Source organism: Amblyomma maculatum, chromosome 4 (assembly GCF_055883805.1).
Source record: "Amblyomma maculatum isolate TAMU_Amacu chromosome 4, ASM5588380v1, whole genome shotgun sequence".
In the NCBI taxonomy this organism is placed as follows: Eukaryota; Metazoa; Arthropoda; class Arachnida; order Ixodida; family Ixodidae; genus Amblyomma; species Amblyomma maculatum.
The window spans coordinates 206,684,610-206,707,504 of NC_139347.1; the positions used below are offsets into that span (position 1 = coordinate 206,684,610).

The window sequence follows — 22,895 nt, forward strand, 5'->3', positions numbered from 1 at the left end:
TATGGACAGTTTTTCTGGGGACGAAACCTTTTCAATGTATTTATGCCTCGTTAATATGGAAACTCGCTGTCCGGACAATGGACAGGGGAAGAATGCACGCGCCTCACTTGGACCCATGTATTTTTGTCTCGTTAATATGGACAGTGCTTGAAAAAAAGAGTAGTCCGAACGCAAGTTAAGAAGGGCGCGCCGCCCGCGAACCTACGCGACAGCCGATACGGCGGGATGCCTGAACGAGTCCTGTGGGGTTGGAAAGAACCAAAGCCTGCGTGTCGCCGTACTAAAGGAGGGGGGAGGGGGGGGGGCGCAAGAGCGGAGCGGAACGTACACAGAAAACCAAGGGTCAGCGTAAGGAAGACCCCGAAAGGAAGGAACCAGGAGATTTCTGGGTGCAGCGGAAGTGCCGCCGCAGTCGGGAAAACAGCAACATGTGGTTGCAATAAATTCTGCTGAACGTGAACAGAGAGGCCAGTAAAAGCGTAAGAAAGAAATGACAGGAAGAAACACAAGTGCCTACAGTGGCGGTGGGAACTGAAGTTTTCTTTCCCAAAGCGCAATGTGTGTTCCATGAAGCCGTTAACGCTTTTCGGTGAGAGTTAAGACACACTCACAAAGTAGGGCGACAAAAGAAAGGCGACGTACGAACACGCAACCGGGACCGGTCGTCCGGTCCTGGACGCACTTCCCTCTCATGCTCCTGGTTTTCGTCCCTGTTGCGCTGCCGAACTGACAAACTTTGCACACTAGGCGGTCCGTATGTCGGCTTCGCTTTGACTCAACGATGCGGCCTTGACAAGGTCTGAGCCCGTCGTAGTCGGCTAGCCGACGTTCTAAACTGTACTTCAGCTTGCAGTGTTTGTTTTATGGGAACACATAAAAACGGTGCCAAGAAGATGGGATGTTCGATAGCCCTCTGCATAGCAGCTTGCCAACTTGACTCCCTTGCTTCCTTACAGAAACAGTACAAGGCAAAAAAATAAAGAATCAGTACGGAAAGGCGGAAAGGTTAACTAGGCAAAAAAGTAGCCCCAACTTGAGTCTGGCTTTTGGCAAGGCGGGAGTTAAACGCAAAAGAACAGAGCTGAACGTAGACACGAAGAAATCTGTGAATACAAGCGGCAAAAGATATCTCAGTCAATCCAAGCTGCGAGGGCTCAGCTGTTTCCTCGCCTCAGGAGATTCTCAAGCAGCTACTTAGCGGCTACTTTGCTCAGTGAAGAGGCCATTTTGGAAGTGGCGGTGAGTAGAGAATCAGACGCTGATTCATCGGCCAGTGAGGAGTTCGTGCTCGAAAGTTCGACCAACACAAAGCCCAACATCACGGGTGTCATGGTAAGCGAGTCGCTTCAGACTGCACTAAAATTTTTTAAGACAACAATGACAAGGATAATGCACTCAAAATTGCCGGTGTTCTGTGGAATTTTGAGTCCAGTGCACACCGTTATGTACAAAAGAAGTTAATTCCAATTCTCTTTTCTCAATAAAATCCTTTTTGTTTTTATTCATGACTCGTTATTATAGATGACTCGCTTTATGGACAGTTTTGGTCGGAAACCAAAGTGTCCATATTAACGAGGCACGACTGTATATGACAACCTTCTTATTTGTTATGCGTGCAGAGTTTCTGGTCACATTGTGAGTCATTGTCGCCACCTGCAGATGTGCCTGCCTTTACGCGCCCCTGAGCCTTGGCCACGTCTGTCCTGCAGACAACTTTGACACCTCCACTCACCACCTGCCTACTCGCCTCCATCCTCATAATGCCACTCGGTTTCTTTGCTGCATCTCTGCCCCAGGAAAACTAGTTACTGCCTGAGGCAAGAACTGCGAATACGTCAACAAATGTAGGGCCATTCCTTGTTGATACTGGGGCTACTGTATCTGTGATTTGTAGGAAACTGCACAAGCTAATAAAAGTGTGGACAACATTATCTGATCTTTCGCTTCTCACATCGTAATGCGCAGTGTCTTTCGCCTTTGCCTGCACGGCCAGGGCCACCATTCACAGCTCATTATGTACCATAGAATTTGTTCTCTCGTCGTGCTGCTGTGACACCATTTCAGGTTTTGACTTTCTCTCTGACCATGGCACCATCATCATCATCATCTGCGTTAATGCCTAATTAGAACTTCTCCCATGCAGTTTGATGATTTGTCTCCCACTTTGAGCAAACTGGCTGTGGCTGCCGACATTGAGCTTCCTGCATGCTCATCTTCCTCCTTACAAGAGAATTAAAGCAGACTTTTATCCTGCAGTGGGTGTAGTCAGGCTGGTTAGGATGATGATGAGGAACCTGTTCGGCTATGCTCTTGCCATTTTTTTTTTCTTTGCTGTTGCACACTATCGCATCCTCTTCACCTAAAAAAAAAAGTGCAAGACACCCCTACATAAAAACGTACACAATATCCATGGAAACCTACTTGTGAGATGCTAGTCATTGTTGCATGGCTAGTGTTTTGTACTTTCCTATGTGCAGAAAGTGCCGAGCATTATTTTCATCGAGTCACACTAGCTTCATTTTTTATTTATCGATTTATACATACTGTCGATCCAACCTGGACGAAGATAGGAGTGGACACAATGTCAAACTTGGAATAGCGCAGCCATTTCGTATCTAAAAAAGAAAAACAACTTTACCAAAAAAATAAAAGTGGACACTGCTCAGTTCTATGGCGCAGCTAGGAAGTGTTGTATGGTGCTTCATTTCTTTCTTTTCTGACATGATGGGAAGTTTTACTGAAGAGCCAAGATTTTGTTGGGGAAGCAGTTTCAGATAACAGAAATAAGCAGTTGGTCATATATGTGCTTGGTAGAAAAACATAGCTGCTATTCTGCAAGCATAAAACTGTGCGGCTTGTGTGAATTCCTAACATTTTTTAGTTGCCCCAGTTTTTGTGAAATAGGGGCTTGTTTCTAACTAGACACGCAAGTATTTAGACATTCCTTGACAGATGAACATAACGCATGTCTGCAAGACCTGAAAGGCACTGTGTTTTGTTGTGCCTGAGTGCATATTTAGCAAATATGTTAAGTGCAGCACATGCCCTCTCATTTTGGAGATGTAAATTCAGGGGCTAACCGGATGAGTAGTAAGGACCTTGTAATAGTTGTAAACGTGGTGAGTACACTGAATTCTCATTTGAGGCGGAAAAAGATTGCTAGATCAAAGCAGTGCATCTTACTGTTGCATTTCATATTGCTTCCCCACAGTGGCGGCAAGTTTTAGATGCATAGCTGCGGATGTCCTGCTGATGACAGGAAAGGTGCTTGCATTACAGAACATATTTTATAAGCGTTGTGTTCATCCAGAAAAAAAAGAAGGATTGTAGTATAAGATTATTTCAATTTGAGAGTTTCTATACGCTCTTCAAGAGCATTATGTGCCTTTGTTTGGACAAATGCTGCATCATTGGTCATTCCTCGTTCATATCCATACAGGTGCATAACCTGCAGGATTTTCATCCTCCTAGTGTGTGTGGGCGCTCATGCATGAAGGAAAAAATAAGAGTGCGAGACAAAACAAACTATCGCTTGTTTGTATGCTTGGGCCGCTTTGTTCAGTGCATTTATAAAATATCTGTATAGCATGAGTCACTGTAAAAAGTAAAAAAAAAAAAAAAAATCGTCAAGGGTGAGTTGTGCTCTAGTTGATGCCAGTAGTTAGGCTGCTTGCTGTCAGTTGAGCACATCAACAAAACTGCCAGGCTCAAATCAGCCACTTGTTTTCCAACATGTCAATCCAGTTGGATTCGTAATGGGACTGCTCAGCGTCAGTGTATTCTTCCTTTTGGGCTCGGCAAAGTATTTTCATAGTCACTTCTATTTGTGCTTGGAATATTGCTTGCGAGAAGAAAAAGGAGCAAGGGAATATCTTCACATTTGCACTGGTTCCTCACAGGTCTGCGCGGATGTGCCTTGCGATCACTGCTACATGTCGTGCGTCAAATGCTTCGATGGAGCAAAGCGGCTCTTGCGAGGTCTATCTGCGCAAACATGCGCTCGTTTAAAATAATTATTTCAAATAGGGCGCCGAACCTGCATTTGCGAGCGGTGCAGATGGCGGCACTTACCAATCATTTTTTTTTTTTTTCTCTTTAGGATGCAACATACTCAGCTTTCTCATCAAGAATACAGTTCTAAATGTTGAAGTCATGTCGTTAGATGTCATTCAGAAGGGAACTTTTTTCTGTTACTAATATTTTCCATGAAGTAGCAATTGTAATTTCCAGCAGTGGCGCTGCATTCGCTTTTGCATTTTTCTTCATGGCGCCGTGCTTGAAGCATTTAACGTACGGCGTTAGAGGTAGAAATATGCGCTGTTATTATGCTGTTACATTTCCTCTTTACCGCTGTGGTTGTCATATGCTTTCCCAGTTTTTATACGTCGGCAACCACACCCTTAAACGTGCTAAAACATTGTTGTCGTACACTTGCAACATCGGCGAACCGAGACCACCGACCGATACGCGCAATTCACCTAATCTTGGTAAGTTCGCTCCTATTTAAAAAATGTCCGTGCATCGGAAACGAGCTTAGGAGAGTACAATGATTTCAGCAGCTTCTGCGAGGTTAAAATGGTTCAGTGCCATTTATAATGTCAATGCGTGGGGGCAAGTACAGAACTTGGGCGAGCGCACTAAAAGCATGTTCGGAATGTATCGGCAGGAAGAAAGTAATTTATTGTTTCCGATGTAAAAAGTGCCAGTTAATCTCTGAAAAACGACAGGACCGTACAGAAACGTGCACGCAAGATTTGAAGTGATCGATGGTGTGATCAGCTTTAACAGCGCTTAGTTTTCTTTAGTTCGCGTTCTTTGACACGTCGCTCTTTGCACTACATTGCCGGAGTGAAATAGAGTGAAATAAATTGTTTACTAGGTGGAGGGCTTTTGCTGTGGCAGAAGCCTATTTCATTTACTTCACATACTTTACCACAAGAATCAATCTATTTTGCAGCCTTATCTTTCTTGTACTGCTTCAGCCTTGAAAAGAACAAAGTACATAAAAAAAAAGTTCTGTTGGCAGATAAAGATATGTATTCTGCGGCAAGTTCATGAACAAAAACAAAATGGTAATACACCCCAAGAAACTGAAGCTCCTCCTTGGCAGCTGTCTGCAAAACCTTTCAATGAACTGCCTATCGACATTACTAGAATAAACTCTTTTGTTCTAGAAATGCCTTGATACAAGACTTCGTGTGGAGATTGTGGCCCATGCAGCTTTCACTTCAGGAGCCTTGCTCTTTGCAGATCACAAGAACACTGGTGGAAGGATGGATGCCATTCACTTGTAGCTGTTATCAGTTGGAACCATTTCAACTCATCTTGTGGTGAGTATACAGTTCAAAATCTACAAAATGTTTCATGCATGGTAAGCAAATGATAGTAGCTTACTGATTGAAATAATAAAGATAATTTTGTTTCAAAGTGTGTTGTCCACTAATTATTTTAATTGATGAAATGCTCCGACCAGAAAACGGTTGGTTTGCTCAACTGAGGAGAACATTCTGGCTGAGCTACATGCGTTACAGCAATATGATTAGCAGCAGGTGCACTGCTCATCTCAGGCAGAGTGCTGAATTATGCGACGTGTATCAAAGAAAGCAGTACCACGCATTGGCTGCTAGATCAGTCAAATGTATACTTAGTGGAAACAAGATAAAGTAGACTTCAAATAGAGGCTACTTACTCATTAGCACCCATATAAGTGCAGCCATACAGGTAAAAAGAAAAGCTATATAAGTTTTCCAGAAGCTTCAGTAGTGAAAAATTTGACGTGGTCCAAGGAGTGAACCCTGGACTGTTACTCATGTGGGGCAGTTTGTCTACCAAGTCATCTAACCAGGACAACCAGTGGATGGTGGGGCTAGGCTGAATTTATCAACAATGCACAGGACTATAACTTAAGTTTCGATCCCATGGACACCAAAAAGGCCTTCCAGAACTGGCCCTTTATGTCTGATAGTGCACAGCTACACGGTACTATTGCTGCACAATTGTTACTAAGGGCCTTGCACTTAAATGTGCCCATTGGACCTGTAAAGGGACAAAACATGGACCAAAATGTAACAATATGTATTAAATTAGATTATGGTGTAAAAAAAAATGTCTGATTTAGTATAGATCGAGCACTACAATATCCAAGAATTGAGGATTTATTTTAATTTGGCACTGAAATTGCATAAAAACGACTGAAGGAATCTCTTGCGGTGAAACACTGTCATCATCCCTGTAACCACGTAACCACATCTCGGGAAAAAGTCTGATTTTTTTAATTGCATGTGCTCTCTGTTCTTTAACAAGCGCTCACCTTGTTTTATTGTATTGTTACATACATGATCTCACTAGTGACATAACAATATTTTGAGTGCTGTCCAGTGTGCCTGTCAATAAACTGAATCCAGCTTCAGCAGAGAGTGGCCTGGACTAAATTTGAAAGTCACCATCATGCTTGACATAGCTGAATTAGCCTGAACGTCGGTTTTGGTCCAAATCGGACGAAGTCAAATTTTGAGGGTGGTTTGGACCAAATTTGGGGATCATCATTGTGTTTGCCATTGCCAAATTTTGTCAGTGGGACAGCTCGATAAAAGCTTTGTCAGAGTTGGCTGACAGTGGCGGTGGCTGCTCACATTGAAACAGTGGGCGTGTATGCTTCATTGATTAGAGAAAAAAAAAAAAAAAAAAAAAAAAAAAGACGGGCTTTCCGGATTTTCAGTGTGGGCGGAAGCCACATACTCATGAAGAGGATTCAGTCATCTTTCATGCAAGATAAAACCTGAATTCGGATAATTCAAACTTTAGCAAAGCAAGACCGTAGTCATGTGGTATTTTCTTTTCCTTTCATATTTGCGCACTTTGTTTAAATGCTGGAAAAAACAATCATGCAGGAAGTATGTTAGTAGAAAAAACTGGGTCATTTGTACTTGAACCCCCTCTAAAACTTAAGGGTACTTGGGCCTAAACTGAATATATAAAAAAAATAGAATAATTAATCTCAACTAATTAACCAATTAGATAAAATATAAGGAATACTCCAAACAGAACTACACGAAGACGAATAATATGTCGTCGGTTTCAGTAAGCTGCAGTGCTCAGCCTTTTTTTTTTTTAATCCTTGGTTTACATTACATAAAACTGTGCGTGCACGTTTGGTCTATTCACCAACATCACAGTGGCCACCAATTTGCTGTTCATGGAGCGTTGCAAAAAACTGCTATGCATGTCTCATCGGCTCACCACAATTTACTCCGGATTTCTTAGCAAAAGCTATCTTCTGGGCAATAAAACGGCACGTGTGAGGTCATGTAAATACCCCTCTGTAAGCTTGTCATGAATAGCCAACAAAAGAATAAAAAAACAGACAAATTATGAATAACCAAATTTATTGCTATACACAACAGCACTTGCAGTCTTAAAATGTGAAAGTGCTCAGAAAGACAAGGAAAAACACTTTTGTCTCGTCCACTTCTCTTGTCCTTGTCTTTCCAAGCACTTTCAAATTTTAGGATGCTATACTAGTTAACCCAGCAAACAACTTTGTTAAGCACATGCAATGTAGCTCTGCTATAGACCTTTTTCCAGTCGCACCTCTTCGTGCAGACGTCAGGCAAGGTATATTTGGCAGGGCAGGTTACCGAGGCTCCCTCACATATTTTCTGCAGAAATTCTTTCACAATAGTAGGGTGGGTTTATTTTCCAAGCGGCACTTGATCTCTTAGAAGGCAAACCTGGCAGTGTCTTTTCGTTTGTTGCAATAGCAGGCAGGGAAAATGTATGTGGTCCTGAGGGCCAAGTACATGCTAGCAATGCATGTAATTATTGCGCAACAGTTTGTCGCGTCAATGACCCAGCAGACATCTTTCATGGTTTTCGCACACGCAGTGAACTGCTGCCCTGCTATGTAGAAATAGAGAAGAAGGCTTCGCACATGTGCAGTAGCATTACTGAAAATAAGTCAATTGGACCTTTTTCCATTTTATCCTGTCTCCTGCAGCCACCAATATCCTGTGCAGCCACCACTTTGCAGCAATGAACTAGGGTCACTCAGGATTGGAGTGCCTACTGAAGAGATCAGAAGTGAATGGCCCACATACTAGGGGCAATGCCTGACACCCCTGAGTGCTGGGAACGGTTCATAAAGAGCATTTTCATAGGAAGTTTTGTTGTAGGAAAAACAAATTTAAGGACGGTTAGTTCGACTGACTGCAGACGAAATTCACTCACCAATGTATTACTACTCTCATTGTGCACTGTGGTGGCTTGGTCATTGGGTGCTTGACTACAGAGCCTGGAAACCCGGCTTCGACACTTGCCATGTTACAATAGAGACAAAATGCAAGGTGCCCACGTGCTGTGAGATTTCAGAGTACATACATTGAAGAACCTCACTTAGTCATAATTATCTGCATCCCTCCACTACAGCGTCCCTCATAGCCAGTCAATTTGGAACGTTTCAACCAATCCAATTTTAATTCCATCGTTTTTTCACTCTCCAATTATTCCAATCCCGATTATATTCTATTTCTATTCGTCGTGGCTTTTGGTTCAACTTTGCTAAATCTTTCGTGTCCAAATATCTCCCTCCTCTCCCATAAATGGAGGGCGGGAAATACCTCTTAACACCACCTGCCACAGTTAGTAGGCGAAGGCTTCGCATGGACACTGACGCCGAATGCCTGACATTCTTCTCGGTCAGCAAATGCTGTCGCATCAGTACTCGTATAGTTCATTGCATTAGGCGGACGGGAGCAGAGATGCCAAGTAGTGAGGAGCAGTGCAGTAGCATGCCAAGAGAGGGTGTGCATGTTCTGCCCCTTGAACGATCACCACCGCTAGCCAGACCGCAGTATTGTGACTGGCATGATTGTAAATGAAATGCTAACCTCCATTTCCTCAGCTTCTCACGGCTAAGACATTGAAGTTGAGCCCATGTCCTCTGTGGCAACAGAGGCACCATGTGTCAAATAGGTATGACTGCACAGGGCAGTAATGCTTTGTCACTGCCATTTTAATGCGTCAGCATTATGTAGGTATGTCGGCAGTTTCATGTCACCAGAATTGTCATCACAATTACATTTGAACGAAACAAGTTATAAGAAAAAGAATGGGCCAAAAAATCTTGCTGGGTAAATAATTTGATGCATGTGGGTTAACTAGGTAATTAATTAGAGGGGTAATGGCAACATCCAAACGGGTCACGTGGTACTAACTTCCAGTGGCGGGAAATTTGAAATGTTTGAAACGTGAACGAGCGGGAAAGGGCGTGATTTGCGTGCACAAATGGTAGGAATGGTTAGAAAGTGTGTAAAGAGAGGTAATCAGCCAATTGCAATCTGAAAAATTCCGAGAGCGCTGCAGGATCTGCAGTGGAGAAATGCGAAAGCCTGAAGAACGGAAATCTGAGCTAGTTGGTGCATTGCAAGATCAAAAAACAGCGCGGCTACTTGGGACAAACAGAGAGGAGAATAACGGACAAGCGCTTGTCCGTTATTCTCCTCTCTGTTTGTCCCAAGTAGCCGCGCTGTTTTTTGATCTTGCGAAAGCCTGAGCATTGCTGCTGCACACGGTACATCGCATGCCTCTTGTTGAACACAACCAGTGTTCCATTGAACGCATCACAGTTCACCACCCTTCTATAATTGGTTTACAGGAAAGGAAAGGCGCAGTATCTGTTACTCGCGGAATCCCGCTGACACATCTTGCGGACAACACAGCAATGAGCATGCTTACGCATTTCTCCAGTGCAGATCCTGCAGTGTTCTCGAAAATTTCTGCTAAAAGGAGTGAAACAGCAATTATGCAGTGTTTTTGATGTCAGGCGACGTCCTTCAAACTTGTGTTTGAAGTGCAGCCTGGACTGCCCTTGACTGTTCTTGGTGCTAAGAAACTGCACTAGTTCTATCGCTGGATGAAAGTGTTCCAACCCTAGTTCTCCCATTCAGCACCATTAAAGGCTTCGTCCCCCAGAAAAGCCATTGTCCGCATTATGAGCAAAAAATCATGGGCATGGCTCTGGCAAGTGGTAGCTGGCAGACGACGTGGTCATGCATGGCTAGTCATTGAGTTGTGTGATGGCATGAGACGTGGCATGGCCGAATTGGTAGGCGCTGCCAACACAGGTGTGACATGGAAGGGTGAAATCGGAATTCAGCCCTTCAGGACCCCTAGGCCACGAAGATACCTTTGTGTGGCTTGGTTAAAATGGTGCTTTAGATCTTTGTCGCGGTGGTTTTATAATGTGGTATCTTGCGACTATGTATGGGACAATGCAGCCGCAAGTTAAAAGCTTCTGAACAAGTGAGTGGCAAAGTGTGTTTACACGAAGGTCCACAAGGAAAACCGGCAACTGGCGCCATTAACGCTGGCATGCCATGACCTTAAAGGAAGAGTTTAAGTCCCCCCCCCCTCCCCCAATATTTTTATGAGCTCAGTATTCATTTGCAAGTTAGCACTTTGCCCTGTGTTTCTTTCACGTCACTGTCTGTTTTGCACTTCAGACCTCACCAAAATGAGTAAACCCCACTAACTAGTCCAAGAAACAGCCCTGAGGAGTTATGTATTCATTTCCTTTTTTTTATATAAATTTGTCTTGTTCATGCAGAGAATACAGAACTGTAATAAAAGAATTTGTTGAATGCTGCGACAGTTATAGTACTCTCCGCTGACTTCCAGAAATTTCACAGAGTACAGAAGCTCAACATAAAATATCAGAAAAAATAAACTGGAACAATTGGTTAGAAAAGCTGCCCTTGCAGCATCCTTCTTTGGCTGTGCCTTAAGCGCGGCTGCACAAGAGGAGGACAACAAAGAATGTACTGGGCCGGAGGCACGTGCTGCCACAGCTCAGTAGTTTGGTTATGCCTTAAAATGTGTGGGAAGCTTATATTTCCCTGCGACCTAGAGCACCACATCTACAACTGATTGCCTAGGACTAGAGGATGACTGAAGCCGGCACCTGCTCTACAGAGCCGCCCTTACTCTCGCAGAACGTTTCATCATTGCAACTTTGCCTTTCACCCTTCTGACCCCAGAACTCGCAAATGTGGTTTCTCCAGATTGAGGCACAACTCGGCCCTTAACGTTAGAGGTGTGCGAAGGCTCGGTTTAGCCCAAAAGCTCGTACTCTGGCCGCTCAGAAGCTCTGTGCCTCAAGCTTGGGCGGGGCCAGGCCGGACACACCAATCCAGAGTATTCACAACTTTTTTAAAGGCACGAATATGGTTGTGGTGTGCTAGGCGTCACAATACAGCAGTATTTTGCAGCATCCTTCCCACACAAGAGTGTGTGAATTCTCTATACAGATGTTTATGCACCTTTACACCACACACCCCTGGCATGAACAGATCTTTGCTAGCTGTCAACGACCAAGCAGAAGGGCTGCTTGTGGGCTATCGAATTTTGACTTTTGTCTCTTCCTCTTCGGCAGATGTTTAGGTATCAGTTTCCAGATTCGCGGTATGCTGTCAGCTCTTCCACATCTGTTGTGCCAGGCCTCAACAAGCCTCAGTAGAAATGGGTCGTAGCACCTAGTCAAAGCATCTGCGGTCCACGACCTTGTCGGTGCCATGAAAGACACGCAGTGAGCAAGATAAGCTTACCGAGTACTTGGCCACAGAATCAACCCCTTGCTCAGAGGCCGCGTGTTTTTGGTGAAGTGAGGAAACCATGTACCTAAATCTTTCCTTTCTTGCTAAGAACACATTATTCATTACAGCCACAAGTTACAGCAGTAAAAAGAACTTCAGCGTTGCTGGATTCACAATCCAGGAGTGCCACAAATGTCTTAAGCATTCATCAATGCATAAATTGTTCTTGCGTAAAAATATAAAAAAATTAATATAATTCTATGTTGTGCTGTGCCTCTATATATTCTACAAATTTCAATCTTAAACGCGACAACTGAGCATTTCAAGGTCAACTCATTATTTGGAAATTATTTCTTTCTGTATCATTCTGGGCCAGACCAGGGCCTTAAAGGGCCATTAAACAATATTTGCTCTAATATTCTAGTGAAAGAAATTTATAGAGATGGTCTTTGTGAGTATTTGAGTTAAATTTAAACACTTTGCGTGGAGACAATTGACAACTAATTTTTAAAAAGTGCTTCTGGTTAAAGCTCTCAACTGATTAGGGCGACATGTTCCCCCGCGTAACCTCCATCGGGGCTTGCTGGTTGTGCCCGCTCACTGGATGCTCCCAGGTGACCCGGGCAGAATGGAACGTGGTGGGGTGCCGTCTCAGCTTGTTTCCATTTTTTTTTTTCTTCCGTGGCGGCGTGCGTCAGGTTAAGCGTGCAGAGGACGAGCGCCATTTCAGTCGCCAATATTTTCGGTATTACTGACACTAGCAAAAATATTTGTGTGTTGCAAAGAGGACTGATAGGATACCTATATCTAGAGTGCGTTTTCTAAATTTCGTAAATAGCTCTTCGTGGGCCCTTTAAGTCTGAACACGTTGCCATGCCAGACTTTGGTCTGTAACACAGATTCCAAGCTAGCTCGGGCTCAGAATTTCGGCCCGTGCACATCTCTACTGACTGCATCACCTCACAAGGTGATTTAGTACAATCATGTCGTATCTGCGCTCTCTCCTGACATGATCAGTGACCTGCAGGATATTCTTATAAACTCATGGGAGATGCCCTCATCAGCACCTCAAGACCAAAGTACCCGAGAGAACTATGGCGTAAGAACGCTCTCACCTACAGCAGCTCCTTACTGGTGGACCTTGACGACTGTCGCCTTTCACAACTGCTTCACCGGATTTGGCAGCTCCTCGGTGAGGACTCACCACCCATGTTCCGCTGCTTCGAGAGCTCTTCTTCAGCTCTTGCTGATGCCCAAGCATCTGCATCTTGCCTTCCCAGCGGCCAGTGATACAACCATGGAGCTGACCAACCAGGTTCATGAGGTGGCCTTCCAGCAAGCCACAGCTGTCTCACCACTGGCAGACTCGGCAATTTCCTGCCTCGAGGCCTGTACTGATGAGCTTACTACCTCAGTTGACACACTCAGGAGCCTGTCCCAAGAGACCATTCACCATATTCCAGTCACCACTTTCCATCGCGCACAAAGAGCCATAACTTAACACTGCTGGTATGACTGGCAATTCCTACATCCTGCCACTAAATGCATGTCTCGTGGTTGGGAAAAACCCCTCAAGACCATTAATGGCAACTCGTGGCTCCCCAATGCGGCCACCTTTCGTGGTTTGGTTTGTGGGGTTTAACGTCCCAAAGCAACTCAGGCTATGAGAGACGCCGTAGTGGAGGACTCCGGAAATTTCGAGCACCTGGGGTTCTTTAACGTGCACTGACATCGCACAGCACACGGGCGCCTTCCTTTTCGCCTCGATCGAAAAGCGGCCGCCGAGGCCGGGAGTCGATCCCGCGTCCTTGGGAACAGTAGTCGAGTGCCGTAACCACTGCGCCACCCCGGCGGGGTCCTTTTGTGGTAATTGACAAGACCTGTCATAATCCGTTCCTTGTCAACAATGGTGCAGAGGTCAGCGTGATCCTTAAAAAAAAAAAGCCATCTTGCCTAGCTGGCGGGGCAATCGCAACGGGCTGCCATCCCTTCGACCATAGTGACATATAGACTTCGCTCCCTCACCCTCAACTTGGTACCCTGCCACACATTTTGATGAGTGTTCGTCATCGCTGATGTTGACCCAATCATCAGCGCATATTTCTTATCGTACTTTCACTTGGGCTTCATTCAGCATGCAGCCCGACAGACAGCTTCACTCGGCTATCTATATCTGGCGTCGAGTCTAACCTTGTCCCCACTGGCATCGGCATGCTGATACCATCACCTCCTTTGAGAACATCCCGGTGTGATTTCAGTAACTGGCAAAGCGTTTAAATCTCACCCAGCCACCAAAGCATATGGTGTGACCACCACCACCAGCACGATCACACCTCTTGTTTGGTGGTCACCTGCTAAACGGGAGTTCAATCATGATGCAACTCGACATTATACACCCATCATCCAGCGCATTGGCTTCATTCCATCTCGTATCTAAAAAAAGATGCGGTGACTATGAAGTGTTGAATGCCAAGACTGTCCACGACAGCTATCCACTGCTTCACATCACATCTGAATGGCTGCACCATTTTTAACAAAGTGGACCTGGTTAGGCACATCACCAGATACCCACTGTGTTTGCCAGCATACCTAAAGCAGCCATCACAACTGCGTTTGGGCTGTTAGAGTATGTGTGGATGCCCTTTGGACTTCAGAACCCAACTCAAACCTTTCAGCAGTTCATTGCTAAGGTCACAAGAGGCCTCCCAGCTGTGTTCGCATACATCGATCATTGATGTATGCGAACACAGTCAGCAATATGTCTATAGATAACGAGAACTACCTGCGTGTAGTTTACAGCACCTCCAACAGCACGGCCTGGTTGTGAATGCTGACAAGTGCGTATTCGCCGTTTTCATGCTCACTTTTTGAGCCATCACAACTTATAGCTTAATTGCCAATTGCTAATATTTACTCATTTGTCAACTTTTGCAAGAGTGAAATTCTCGCGGGAACAAAAAAAAAAAAAAAAAATTCCTTTGCAGGGTTCGACTGCATGTGCTCCACATTTTGACGGTTGAAAATGAAACTTGCAGTGCTCCGCAACCATTATGATCTGCTGAAGTGGACTAAAGCATAAGTCAATGCAATGGGTGCCAGAGGTTTATATGTGAAATACCCCATTTTTACTTTCAAAATGAGGAAGTGCTTACTGAGGAGTTCGAGGAAGAGAGAGATGCGTGCAGACTGTTCTGGGCTTTGGGCCGTTTGCAAGCAGCCTTCATTATTCAAACGTTGACCTGTATTAAACCAATTTCATCCGCTACATTTGGTGGAGGTGCTGGGTAAAACATCCTGGGAATCCAGCCAGTGCCTCGTCGCAGCCGCCATGTGGCAGGTGTTTGCCACCTTTATCTTCTCAAGAGTACCTTCCAATAGCTACCATCCAAGCGACGCAGACTCAGGAACAGTGAGCTGAAGAGACGACGACCTAGAGATCAGCAAAGCGGCTCAGAACGGCTCAGCTTACTGAAGTGAGCCGGCTCATTTGAACGGTTCACCGGCTCACTTAAGCCAGGGTCGCTCAGGAGCGAACAGTGGTCTATTGGAGAGAGAGAAAGCCAACTCTGCCTCTCTCTCGTTCACTGATACGCACCCATTCGACCTCCCGAAACTTAACGAAAGCGTGGAAATATTTGTGTGTCCATCCTATCTCCCCTAATGGTGACTACAAAATCTCAGTAAACAGCAACATCCATATTTTTTTAGGCTCGATTCTTACTCTTTATGTCCACTTTATGTCCACGAAGTCCAAGAGAGGACTTCGTTCTTTTGGTACCCTATCGTTTCAAAATTATCTGAATAACATTGGCCATCATTAAACACACTGAGAATTATCCTTAATAAATACTTCGGGCCATCAATCTCTAGCCCAAAATCTCTTGTGGACTGACTGTTAATAAATACTGATAGTGACAATGTAGACAGATAAGATAGTGAATTATAAATATAGAGAAAGCAGATCACCTGATTCGAGGTCCTTCTTATATTCCCGGAGACAGTGAACTCTGGAGGAGCCTGAAGTATAAATGCATCATTTTTTTTAATGCAGTGTGCGCTTTGTAGCTCGAGTCCGCTTTAGTCCTTTTTCACTTTCTAAATCCCCCCTCCCCCCACATGCTTTCTCTAGCTGATTCGTTTTTCGTATATTCCTATAACCCTGTTCAACTTTGCGACAGTTTTTCTCAATGCCCACAGCTCTCAGCGCCCCGGCTTCTCCCACTGCTTCCTTTATTCCTGGCAACAGGTTTCTGGCCCGGTCCCCTAACCCAAACTTGTTCAACCTTCCTGTTTTTGCCGCCACATACATACACCGACCGTATTTAATTCATTCATTTTGTATCTACTTCAAGCCGAATCGCTTGCCATTCATGCTGTGAAGTGTGGTTTTAATTTTCATAAAGCATCTGTTCCCGTTTTGAGCACACGACGCGCTGCAGTCAGTGCTGTTCATGACTGAACCAGATATTTTTTTTCTGCTGGGCTGGCTGCGGAAGGGGCCATGCATTCCACATTCGCCCTGTTGTAATGCAGCTTGAGAAAACTATACATAGCAATTATTGAAAGCAAAACAAAAGACGCACAAAAACAGCGGCGACCACCCGAAGCATACACACATTGCGGCTGCCAGGTCGCCGGCGCGGAGCCTCGACACGGCGCCGAAGCAGCCGACCAACTACGTGCGAAGGATTGTGCAGACAGCACACTTTTTTCTTTTCTTTATATGCCGGCCCAATCCACCTGTGCCTGACCACTGGAGTTGCTTTCTCGTACTGCTAATAGATGGCGCTAAAGTAGCAGCAAACAGAAGACCTAACTCTGGCAGAACGGTTCCTAACAGCACTCCAAAAGAAACGCTGCTCACGGTTCCCGATGGCTCACTGAACCAGCGGCTCTCCAAAAGAACCACTGCTCACTAAGCGACTGCTCTCCAAAAGAGTGGCCGCTCAGTGAGTCGCCACTCATTCTCGCTCTTTTAAAAAAGCGGCTCGGTCAAAAGACAGTCGAAGGCGAGGAGATGTTTGCGAGGAAGGGCGGGAAGCATGGCCTCAGAGATCACCCCCGCAAGCGTGGGGATGATCTCGGAGGCAATATGGGACAGCAGACACTTTCTCACAACACTAATAGATGGCGCCGAATTCACAGGATGTTGCGCCGCGGCGCCCGGCTTAGGGTGGTGACATCTCATGCTAGGATTCCCTATTTTGGCTAAAAACGGCAGTCAGGCTTGGTGGGCCGCCATGTTGGTTCCCAGTTAGTGCGGAAGCACTTAAGCAGGTATGACAGCGATAAATCTATAAAGGATGATCATGCACAATGAAGAAAAAATACAGGACTCCGTCGCGCCGCAAAGGAGTCCTTTGTTCCCCTTACTTTTTCTTTCTTGTCAGTGTCGAGACTTCCCACAGTATTTGGTTTCTAGTATTTGGTTTCAGTATTTAATTTCTAGGGAGCTTCGCAGGACAAAGGCTATCGATCGAACGGAGCTTCAAAGCAGTGGAGAGACTGCTAGAGGTTTTGGAGGATATGCAGGAGGTGCGCCTGCCAAAGACACCCTAAATCTGCGTACCAGGCTATTAATGGAAGGCTGAAAAGAGTTGGCATACTGAATAGGGTTAATAAAATCTGTCGTGCTCCAAGCAGTTAAAAAGGCAAAGACACCAGACCTCTCCCAGGCCTCAAATAGCAGAAGCGGCTTGGTGCCTGAATATCCAAGAATGATGAGCGGACAGCACACAGGGGTGCAACAGCTGCACCAATTGCATATTTTGATACGGCTACATATTTCTGCACCAAGCTGTGCATTAAGCGTGAAATTTGCGCCATGCTGTGCCAAAATGCCCCGACTATCCACAAAAGTTTGCCATACTCAGTGACAACTTTCTGCGGCCGTGATATAACCAATCACGATGCTTCAGACACTGTAGCATGCGTCACTGGCATTTTAGTTTTATTTTGAGATGGCGTCATGGCATTCCAATGGCTACTCATATTTTCTTTGCATCCATGTGCTTTCACCGCTTTCCAGTTCAGTCACTGTCTATGCGCTGAAGGAACACTATAACGCAAGTGGGCTGTTTGTGACAAGGCACCACTGCTATTGCTTCCGTGGTGGGCCGTAGTGGTACTTGTGATTTTGGAGCAATACTTCAACCCTGCATTTTAAGTGCTGCATGTTTTTATTGGATGTATCTTAGTTTTTTATGCGGCTCATGGAAGTTTTCGATATCCTGTTGGTGCATTCATGTACACTAAGGTTATTTTTATACTGTCTTGTCGATAGACTCACTTTCCCATCACCAGATAGTGTAGGAGGTGGCTTCTGTGTTTCATCATCAGCCTGACTATACCCACTGCAGGGCGAAGGCCTCTCCCATCCACTTGACCCCTGCGAACTTCTCAACCTCATCCGCTGTCCCCTGCTACGCTTTCCTTCCCTTGGAATCCAGTTTGTTACCCTAAGCGACCATCGGTTATCCTCTCTTCGCATTACATGTCCTGCCCATGTCCATTTCTTCTTCTTAATTTCCACTAGAATGTCGGTAACTTGAGTTATTTCTCTGACCCACTCTGCACGCTTCCCATCTCTTAATGTTACCCCTACCATTTTTCGTTCCGTAGCCCTCTGAGTTATCCTCAACTTAAGTAGAACCCTCTTGGTTAGCCTCCACGTTTCAGCCCCATAGGTGAGTACAGGTAAGATGCAACTGTTGCATACTTTCCTCTTGAGTGATACCAATAAGCTGCTAGTTATAATCTGTGAGTGCTTGCCAAATGCGCTCCATCCCAATCTTATTCTTGTTATTTCCTTTCCATGGTCCAAGTCTGCGGTTACTACCTGTCCTATGTAGACATATTCGCCTACTACTTCCAGTATTTCGCTACCTAATGTAAACTGCTGTTCCTTCCCGAGGCTGTTGAACATTACCTTAGTCTTCTGCATATTGATTTTTAAGCCTACCTTTCTACTTTTCCTGTCTAAGTCATCAATCATTATTTGCAGTTCATCCCCCGAGTTACTTAGCAAGGCAATGTCATCAGCAAATTGCAGATTAACCTCCTACCCTGATCCCTAACTGCTCCCATTCCAAGTCTCTGAATACTTCCTCTAAGCAAGCTGTGAATAGTACTGGGGAGAGCGTGTCTCCTTGTCTAACACCTTTCTGTATGGGAATTTTGTTACTTTTTTATGCAGAACTATGATTGCTGTGCACCCACTAAATATATCTTGCAGCACTTTCACTCGTCTACCCCCTGATTTCGCAATGCCTGCATCACCGCCGATGTTCGTGCTAATACAACTGGAGGTGGAACATGTGAAATTTATTTCGAACATCAGAAGGTCGAGAAACGCACAGCAGCCTAGCTATTGAATTCCATAATGCCGTAGTGGAGCCCAAGACTGCCAAAATTAACATTTATGCATGCTGCAACATTGAAGTACTATAAAGTATGCATTGTGCATGAAATACATAACCTAATAATCGTCCACCTCTCCTTAATCAAAATATTGTGTCAAAGCCACCGCCAGTCCACAAGTATAATTTACAAGCCGAAGATGTGCTCGCTCGTCGGTTTTCTTTGCTTAAAACTTGCTTTTGGCATTTGCCATTTCGCCTTTTGGTCGGCGTTTCTTTTTGTCTGTTTCTGTATTTGCTTTTTAATCAAAATTTTGTCTTTGCACTGCGCTCGCTTCTGGACACAGGCTGATCGCAGTCACTGCTTCAAATTAAGCTCTTTCGGAGCTGCCCTCGCACGACACGAGCTGTGGATTTCGCAGAGAGTAAAACAATGTTTTTTGAGCCTTGCAAGCAACATAAAGTCCCATGATTAAGGTTGTCAAACCGTGCTAAATGAAAAAAAAAAAAAGGCATATTCTCTAGCTTTTTTTATTTAGCCTCTTCAATTTTATGATTCACATTTTTGTGTGTGTGATAGCATGCCTAGCAGTACAAAAAGCTCATTTACAAAAATAAATACACGCAGCATCGGTGATAGGTGGCCTTTGCTAGATTTCCTTTGGATCGCATTCATACAGTCCGATATTCACACCTCTTCATTCTTTTGTGCCGAAAGCAAAGTTTCTTCCATGTTTAACAGCTCCAAAATTTGAATTAATTTTTTTTTCTTGTGAGCTGCTCCAAATATGAATTTTATTGCTCTAAAACGAAGATTTTGCTGCTCCAAAAATCGCTACAAATCTTATTTGAGCTTTTGCACCCCTGAGTACATCCTTTTAATGAACTACAGTGTGAGTAATCAGTAGTCTTTCTTGAATGGTTAGTAATAGTGCTGGCTCACTATTTCCTTATCTCAGCATCATTCCACATTACAGCAATGTGGTGGGTTCGACTTCCACTCCCAATTTTCTCAAATGTGTACCAGCTATGGCCCAGCCTGGTGCTTGGCTTACCAGGGCTCATGGCTTAGGAAAGGAGGAAAAAGGAACTGCATATGGGCTTCTGCTGCACGAAGCGGACTTAGGGTTGTCTAATGGTGGAACGAATCGTGAATTTTGGTTCATGACCCTTTTCCTGAAGTGAACTAGAATACCTTTCCCAAGCATCTTATCCCAGAAGAGCCCAGAATCAGGCCGGGAGAAATCTTGTACCCACCAGCACCAGGATCGAAACTGGTACCTCCTGAATGTGAGGCAGATTCTGTCACAAGGCCATCATGTCTTGGTGGGGTAGTAGCCTTTCCTCGGGTTCTCGTTCTAATGGTGCTCAACGTGGCTTTGGAAGATCTTAAAAAAGCTCAATGATAGTTCATGAATTCAGAAAGGCCTTGGTCAAAGGTGCGCTGGTGTATGCAGTACATTTTTTTTTTTTTTTTTTTACAGAGCACTTGGGGTGGATTCACACACCAGATCCGTGTCATTCCGTGATGATTATGGTTAAAGGATAGTACTAAGTTTGTTCTTGAAAGAACTGACCAAGCTAGAAAAAATTTCATTGCAAGAAGACATCAGTGCTCAGCATACTCACCAATGTTCTTAAAAAAAAATAATATACACTGGGACGAGCTGTCTGAAAATTTTCAGGAACCTCATAGCTGTGCTTTTTATTTCTGAAACTTAGCCATTGTCAAATATGTTAAACTAGCATGTAGAACAATGTTTCTGATAGTCTTTACCTGAACACACTCACACACACACAAAAACTGGATCGGTGAAATTTTGTGTTTAGCTCTGCAGAAATTTAGTTAAGCGGCAACAAATTTCATGGATATATATTTTATAGACAAACAATGCCATGAAAACTAAAAGAACAGTGGGCAATTAGATTATGTACTGACCAAAAATATTTTGTCATTTTTGTTTTCTTGGGGTATTGTACTAAACTTAAATCTAACATATTGGACCAGCCAAGACACGGGAACACAAGAAAAAGAAATGCTGCGCATTCAGAAGGTACCAGGTTTGATTCCAGGTGCCGCCAGGTACTCAACAGTTTTCCAACTGGTATAGGATTTCCCCTGACCTGATGCTTGGCTCTTTTGGGGTGAAATGCTTTGGAAATGGGTCTCAGACCAAACAGTGTTGTCCCATGTACTTCTTTGTATTGAGTTCCCATGTCCTTGGCTTCCCATGTCCATGTCCAGCAAGTTAGGTTTGCAATAACTGGTCTGCATGGCCACTATGTAAAAAAATATATATCAGGAAGCACTACAGATATGTCGCAATAATACTAGCTGTGCCCCCCCCCCCCCCCTTAACAGGGTAGGCACCTAAATTCACCCCTGCTACCGTGGTAAATATGCTCTCAATGACCTCATTGGATTTTCTCCCTGTCCATTGCCCGGACAGACTGTTTCCATATTGGGACATAGATACATGCTTTAGTGAAGGCCTCCAGAAATTTCAACAACCTTGTCTTTAACTTTAAATGTGTGTCAACATCGCACAGTTCACGGCATTGCTTTTCACCTCCATTGTAAAGGGACTGCCGCAACCAGGATTTCATCCTGTGTCCTTGGGTTTAACAATTGAGCACCCTAATCCTGTGCCACCGCAGTGGCTATTACCTATGTGGGGACGGAATCAAGATGATGAACAAAAGCTGCAAATCGCCTCCAAGGGATTCCTGTTTCAGCACACGCACCAAACAGGGAAGGGCCTGGAAATCGGAACAATGCAATAAATGCCGGCTCCTGGGAAAGGTAAGACATTATTGATCCCGCTGCAACACAGAATGAAAGTATAATGCCAGTAGCTGTCACATGGCACTCACATGGAAACATTTAATGTTCTATCAGTAAAATAAATTGGCCTCAACCAAAAAGAGCAAATAAAATTTGCCCCTAGTGTTAGCAGTGCATTTGCTGTTTGCAAGATAACATATAGGAAAGCGTGAATATGATTTGGCAGCGTAAACCAAAGAAACACGGAGATGAAGAAATGATAAAACAAACTTGGCATTTCCATGTGCGTTCCTTTCGTCCTTGGCCTGTTTGCACAGCCAAACCACACTGCAGTGGTGTGCCAGCTAGCCCATCAAAGCATGCTACTGGAAAGCTCTTCGAGCAATTATATAATTCTATTTTCTACCATGACAGGCCTACGTGGGCACTAGTATCTCTATATGGAACAGACTGGTTCAGCCTAGTCCTATCTTGTGCACCTGAATGCCCTCTCACTGTATTTGACAGCTACTGGAAAATATGCACCAGCATTTATTTTGGTAACGCGCTACAGCTGAAAGAAGCGATTTCACCCGCTCTAGTCAGGAATACAAAAAGGATCTATACAATGGCCACAGAAATAGCACTGTCACTCAGTAGATTTGCTGGTGAACATTGAAAAACATTTTTTTTACCGTGCCCATCAACAGCAATTACCTTGTATGGTGCACAAGACAATATACAGTCATAACTAGAAACAGAATTTGAATTCACCTGGAGTTGATGCAAAAATGTCATTAATATTATCACGCTTAGCTAAAATGTAGCTTAGCTAAAATGTAGTCGTATGACCGGGTTAGTCCTATCTAGTGGTCAGAACAGTCCGGCAGATATGTACTGGCACCCCCACCCCCCTCACCCTTTTCTACTGCTTTGGCTGTCACGGTGCTGACCGAAATGCATGCCCAGTGCCAGCTTCATAAATAAGGTCACTTCTATTTCATATAGTAGCGCTCTTGTGGAGCAACCTGTTTTTGCCAGCACACATTTTGTACCCACCTTTCATGAGGCACAAGGCATTCATGGTGCAGGAGAGCCCATGAGCAGAAGCTGCGACGTAGCCAAGATCCCAAAATCGCTGTGCAGCAAGAGTATTTCGGCACACACTGAAACAAAAAATAGAAA

General features: G+C 44.5%; 1 long non-coding RNA gene across 1 annotated transcript; it reads right to left on the reverse strand.

Annotated features, from left to right (window-relative positions):
* Nucleotides 1-12,114: 12,114 nt before the first annotated feature.
* On the reverse strand, nucleotides 12,115-20,409 carry LOC146194080 (uncharacterized). Its single transcript, XR_014706913.1, has 3 exons — nucleotides 20,204-20,409; nucleotides 15,555-15,605; nucleotides 12,115-15,002 (listed from the first exon to the last, which is right to left on the reverse strand). It is a non-coding gene; the product is annotated as an uncharacterized LOC146194080 (long non-coding RNA).
* Nucleotides 20,410-22,895: the final 2,486 nt, after the last annotated feature.